Raw genomic sequence first — 7,251 nt, 5'->3', positions numbered from 1 at the left:
CAAATATGAATGATTTCCCACATTGCGTGTCACTTTTCGTGGGCTTTGGTAGTTCTCCCCCCCCCCCCCCCCCCCACTCAACCCCGGTCCAGGGTGTGTTGTTTTGGAAGGGATTCGTCCAGTTTTGGTAGTAGGACGGGTGTTGTGTGTTGTAGTACCTGTGTGCTTGTTGATAATTTGTATTCCAGTCTTGTGGGTATCTCCCTTCCCCTCTGTTATCCTGTAGGGGTTCCATCTGATTGTTCCTCTCTCTTATATTTACTACTCTGTTTCTGCCTTCCTCTAAAAAAATTCAAGTAGTGTCATATTGATCTTCCCGTCTATAACGTTGTGTCCCTCTCACGTGGAATTTCTCCCTTCCCCTTTGTAATCCTGTAGTGGTTCCATCTGATTGTTCCTCTCTCTTATATTTACTACTCTGTTTCTGCCTTCCTCCAAAAAAATTCAAGTAGTGTCATATTGATCTTCCCGTCTATAACGCTGTGTCCCTCTCACATGGAATTCCCAACACTGAAGATTGTAGCATCTTTTGTCCCTAATTGAAAATTGACATAATTTAGGGTGAAAGTATCTACACCCTGTTCCAAAACGGCATGTACCCCTCGCCAACATGTTCCTGCATTTTCGAGGATGCAAATAATTGCATTTTGCTCGTAATTTTCCATATTTGCATATTCCTTTAGCGTAGAATTTGCAAATATGTTCCGGTTTGGCGTTTTTCAAGGTACTTATACCTGTGTCTGTCTTGTCTACCTCTTTATTGGAGCCATCTCCGTCTTTCTTCCCAATTCCTTTATTTATGCACTCTGTCTCACTGTTGCTCTTATCGTTTATATTACCTGGTTCTTCAATATTGCTGTTATTTTGTATCACAATACCCTCCTCCTCCTCACTACTGCTGCGGTTCTCTAAACTATCTGTTCCTGAGTTTTGGTCGTTATCCAATGTTGTCTTTTCCCAGTTCGCATATATCACTGGTACCTTTTCTGTGAATGATAATCTCTGTGACTCGGGAATGTTTTTCATCAGTTTAGTTATGTTCTCCAACATTAATCTGTCATCTTTGCAAACCCAGAAAATTCCTTGCCTTTTTGTGCATCCTGGAGATAATTCTGCACAGCACAGGTGAAATCTTATGTTACAGATGCAACACTTGACGCCTACATTACGTTTTCCCAATACTCCCAAACACTTGCTACACCTCTCCATTGTCTGATGTAATGTATTGTATTTGTGCTTCACTGTATGGATCACTTGTTGATGTCAGTCCTTTTAACTCTATATAAAATTATATGTATATATTTATATATTTAATATTTATAATATTATATGTATACCGAATATTTGTACTATTATGTATGTTATTTTGTGCAAACTTTATGGCAGGTACTTAGCGTAGGGTATCGAAGCTGGTCCCTGGACGGTACAGGTGACCTCTTGTTGTCCCAGGTTGATATCACCAGTTTCCAGTTACTCGATTTATAACACTGATTTATTCTTTGCTTGTATTCTTACAAGGAATTTTCTGCCTAATTTCCGGTTTGCAATGGTACTCAATCACTTTATTACTAATTCCTAGATCCACATTTCCATATTACACTATATATTTTCCGTATTTTATCTCCGTGGGACTACCCTGGGGTAGGCCTCGTGGGTTGTGTCAACACAGCCTAGCTGATGCCGCCTCTTGCCACTATTCTATTTTTCCAGTATTCTATATTTATAATATTCTATGCACGATTTTCCTACACTTCCAACTTATATGTGTGTTGGGATACCCGTTCCACTTCACTGTTCCACGAATCACTGGTTGCACGACCTCGAATCCACGAGGTTGCACGACCTCGACCCACGTATAACAGTCTTTGTTCGATATTTATTATTTTACAGTGTATAGTGAAGTAATAAAACTCCATGAACTCAGCCAGACACCTTCCAATGATCTCGTGATGATTACCATCGTATACGGTAATCATCACGAGATTACTTAAGAGATTATTATGAACTAAGTTTATATACAACGATAAATGGTGTACACTTATTGGTGAATATTCCTTGGCCATTTTCCTTATATTCTGAAATTATATTTACTACAAGTATATATATATACTGTGGTATATGCGGACAATCCACAGAGAAATGGGAAAGGAAGATGAACGTTTCGGCCGATCAAAGTTGTTGTCAACACCAGACTGACTAGAAGAAAACCTTTCGGTTTTCTCTGTGGATTTTCCGCATACAAATGATCAGTGTTTCATGATCGACAATTGCATCATGGTATATATATCATGGGATTAGAGGGGGACAGACATGTGGTGAGCAGGGTCCTACACATCAACCAATTTTAACGTGTATAACGATGCCCGAGTCAACCAAGACTTGACTTGTGTAGGTATGAATACCTGCTGAAGGCCCCGAGGGTGACAAGAAGAAACGTTTCTCCTCCATTCCATCAAAATCAACGTAGAAAAGGGCGTTGTGTGGGCTTTGCGGACGGCGAGGCAGGGACAGTGTATGAGTGAGGGGAGGGTCGCCGTCGTCCCAGTGCCCCCAACACCTGCCCCCAGGCGGGGAGCGGGAGAAGGGGGAAGTGATGGGGAGGCTCTCAAGCAGCCTACAGTAATGTGAGTTGGGAGTTAGTGCGTTCCCAATCAAATTCGGTGAGTGTGATGTTAAAACAATATGCACTAGTGATTTCCTGAGTGTTGAAATTTGTGTAATAAGTGTGACGGTGGCCTCCCTCATATTCTCCTAGTTGTTCTTGCGGGGATTAAGCTCTGCTCTTTCGGCCCGCCTCTCAACTGTCAATCAACTGTAACTAATTACTAACTAAAGGTTTTTTTCCACACTCACGCACACACACACAAACCCAGGAAGCAGCTCCGTAAAGCTGTCTAACTCCTAGGTACCTATTTACTGCTTGGTAACAGAGCATCAGGGTGAAAGAAATTTTGCCCATTTACACACGGAAATCACAATAGGGTTATGATGTGATTTCTGTGTGTAATGAAGTAAGGGCGAAGAGGTAGAACGGCCTATTGACATAGATCAAGTTCATGGGGGGAACTGTAAAATTCTGGTTTGTCTTGGAGAGGCTGCAGTATCTAAGTAAATTCAGTAGAATTTCTGGTTGAAATTCTTATACCATGTCGTAGCTCAGTCGATTAAGGCAGCGTCTGGGACGCTCTCGGACGTAGGTTCGAATCCTCGTCACGGCCCATGTGGATTTGTTCATATGCCCATTTGTTTCTGCCTGGTCTGGGAATCAAACCCGGGCCACAGAATTACGGTCATGCGCGCTGTCCACTCTGCCACCAGACCCCTGTGCCCTCTCCACTAGCCCCCCTGCCCCCAGCACAGCCCACCCGCCATCTTCCCCCACCCCGCTACCTTTGCCTGACCCAACCGCTCATCAACCACCAGCCTACCCACACACTGTGCCAAGACCATGCCCCAGGAAGGTAATGCTTGCCTTGGTACACCCTTCTCGGGAAGACGAGAGTGCACTCAATGGGCAGCCAGTCATCAGGACATCTCGCATGGCACGTGTTGCACCTGACACAGCCCCCTTCAAGCCAAGAGGGGGAACGGCCAAGTGGAAACTGAAGAGTGTGTGACAGACAGTTTCGTCTTGTTGCTGATGGAACTATCTGCCAACATTTTGCCAATTCAGGACAACAACAACAGCAGGTGACAACATACAACCTGCTGCAGTAGCGAGAAACAATACCTCTCAACTTTATTTCAGCAGACAATCTGCCTTGAAGCAGTCAAAGCGACGTCCACTAGGACCTTGCCCCACATCCCCAAGGCTGCCCGTCATCAAGCAGTAACCATACTCACCATTCTGCTGACAGAGATCAACAATGCTCCTGGAACCACTGGAGTATAAAACAATCTCCTACTATTTGGGAATGCATGCCTGGCATTACGGCCGAGGAGAGATAAGTCATTAGCAACCTCAGTAATTAGGGTTCTTAATGAATTTCCCAGAGAAGATAACCTGGTCCACCTCCCCCCTTGTGCCAAGAACACCAGCCACAAGACGACCAACAATAGCTCACCCGAGAACCACAAAATAAGAGTACATATCACCAGGAAAGTAGAAAAGGGCAATGCCACATGTGCCATCAGAATCATAACCAGCGATGACACTATTGCCCCCAGGAACACCACGACAGCACAGACTCTACAAGACAAACACCCACATAGAGCTCCAGACAGTAGCAGTGATCCCCAGGAAAAGAATACTGGCATAGAACCCTTGACTGTTCAAGAATCTGAGGTGTACAAAGCAGCCATGTCTTTTCCATTAGGTTCAGCAGGGGGCTTTACAGGCCTACGACCGAAGCACATATAACAAATGCTGAACCCGGTGCTTGGAGATGCCGCAAAGGACCTTCTAGTGGAACTTATCAGATTCTCCAACATGTGTTTGGCTGGCGGCGTCCCTGAGGACATCCGGCCTCTCTTTCATGGAGCCGAACTCTGCCCTCTAAAGAAGAAGAATAGGAGAATCAGGCATATTGCCGTTGGTACCACCCTCCGACGCCCCATAGCTAAGGCTGCAGTGAGATGTATCAGCCAGGAAGCAGCCACCTTGCTGAAACCTAATCAGCTCGTGTTTGGGATTCCCCTAGGTTGTGAAGCTGCAGCGCAGGCTTACTTTGCTGATCCCTCGGCCCAGAAGGCACTAGTAAAGATTGACTTTAAAAATGCCTTCAATCAAGTCAGAAGATTGCCCGTACAAATACAAATGGTACAAATGTACTGTGATGGTAACGCGTTGGTGTTCGGCTGTTTAAGGCTAGGGGTATGGCCTCGTCACATAGTTATAAAAAAAAAATAGAAAAAAATGGAACTTCGTCTGTGGTAAGGTAAGGAGAAGACACACAAAACACAAGTAAATTTTAACAATGAAATTTTAATTACGTTAAATAAATCAACACATGAAAAAATGGACAAACAAATTCGTATAATAAAATCAATCAATCAAAATAATAAGAATAATTAAATGACACAATGAAAAGTTACGTAAGACAAAATAACAAGAAGTGCAATACAAAAATAAAGGAAGGTGCTGGAATATTGGCTTTAAGCTACCACCTCTCTCAGTACACGCTAACGTCTAGCCGGGAGGAGTGGTAACCATGGAAGCACTGAATATTCTGAGGTCTGAGGTCGTGGCGACCCCAGACATCAAGTAGTATGGGGGGGGGCGAGTGCAGTTGCAGCCAGACCGGCGACCAATCAGCGGAGCCGGTAGCGATCAACAGGTAGTTTGGCGGTTTGAGTCTGAACAGGTGTCCCTGGCTGCATACGTTTTGCGCTCTGGCAAACCTTGGAGATGTTGTTGTCGTTGTTGGACATTTCTTCCCTAGTAGTTTTATATAGTTTGTTGCGACGTATTTGTAGAGGGAAGAGCAGGCTCAATCTCTTGAAGGAGATTATTGTCACAACTCTCCCCCGAAGCCTGCGGTTCTGGAAGAAGTACGTCGTTATGTGGTGGAGTAATGGATGGAGTCGCTTCTACTTCATAAACTCTGGAGAGGGCATCGGCTATGGTGTTGTCAGAACCCTTGATATAGCGGATCTCCAGGTTGAAGTCTTGTAAATGCAGAGCCCATCGTAGAAGACGCTGGTTGGTGAATTGGGCTTGATGTAGGAAGCGGAGAGGGTTGTGGTCTGAGAAGATGGTGGTAGACCTGGCGCCTTGTAGGTACGGAGCGAAGTGTTGGAGGTTCAGGACGATGGATAGTAGCTCCTTTTCAATAGTGCTGTAGTTCCTCTGGTGTGGTTTCAGTTTGTAGCTGTAGTAGCTGACAGGTAGAACCTCCTCGCCTCGTTGTTGCATCAGGACACCACCAACGCCGGTACCACTGGCGTCGACATGAAGGACGAAAGGCTTGGTAATATCTGGAGAGGCGAGAATGGGGTTAGAACAGAGGAGGAATTTGAGTTGTTCGAAAGCAACGGTTTGCTGCATGGTCCAATTATACCATTGCTTGGGACTGGTTAATAGAATTAGAGGTGTGGCGACTGTACTGAAATTCCTCACAAACCTACGGTAGTAAGAGGCAAGACCAAGGAAGCGCAGGAGCTGCTTCCTGGTGGTAGGCTGTGGATACTGTTGGATGGCTTGAGTGTGTGAGTCTAACGGAGCTATGCTGCCACTCCCAATAACATGACCCAGATAACACACTTTACCTTTCGCGAAAGTGGACTTGCCCAGGTTGATGGTGAGGCCGGCTGTCAGGAGCTTGGAGAACAGACGTCGCAGCTGGAGCAGATGTTCACTCCAGGTGTTGGAGGCTACGACGATATCGTCCAGGTAGGCGTATGTGTTATCCAAGCCCTGGATGACACGGTTGACAGCTCTTTGAAAGGTGGCCGGGGCATTACATAGTCCGAAAGGAAGGCGTTCATATCTGAAAAGTCCAAAAGGAGTGATGAAGGCAGATATCTCTTTAGCGCGCTCCGTTAGACACACTTGATAGTACCCCTTAAGCAAGTCCACTTGGGACAAGTACTGGGCACTACCAATGGCATCAAGGATGTCATCTATCCTTGGCAAGGGGTAAGCATCCTTGACAGTGACATTGTTCAGTTTACGATAGTCAGTACATAACCGCACCTTACCTTGGGGTTTGGGCACCAAGATACAAGGTGAGGCCCAGGGGGACTCACAAGGTGTAGCCAGTCCATGATCCAAGAGGTACTGCACCTCAGCACGCATGACTTCCTTCTTGCTCGGGCTGATTCGGTAGAAGGGTTGACGAATCGGCCGGGTGTCGGGGAGCAGTTGGATGTCGTGCTGGGTAACATTACACTCTTGGGGATCATCTCTGAACAACTCTTGATGTCCTCTGAAGATCTTGACAAGAGGTGCACTATGATTATCCTGAAAGTATTTGGGAAGATCATTAAGGATTTCGGAATTAGAAAGCGCTGACTCCTTGTCAGTGCTTTCGGGAGGAGAAGCTGGGAAGGTCTCACTGTGGATGTAGGGTTCTGTGAAGGTGGAATAGTTAATTAGGACAGTGGGAGGAGTACCATTATATTGCTTCAGGAGGTTGACGTGGCACAGCTGGGTCTTCCGCCGCCTATCTGGAGTCTCTATTACGTAGTTGTTATTATTCCTGCACTCTTTGACGCAGTAGGGTCCTGAAAATCTGTTTTGTAAAGGTGATCCTGGGATAGGGAAATAGGCAAGGACGAAGTCTCCCGGCTTGAATTTTCTTACTTTGCTGG

This window comes from Procambarus clarkii, chromosome 54 (assembly GCF_040958095.1).
Source record: "Procambarus clarkii isolate CNS0578487 chromosome 54, FALCON_Pclarkii_2.0, whole genome shotgun sequence".
In the NCBI taxonomy this organism is placed as follows: Eukaryota; Metazoa; Arthropoda; class Malacostraca; order Decapoda; family Cambaridae; genus Procambarus; species Procambarus clarkii.
This window is presented reverse-complemented; position numbering follows the sequence as displayed.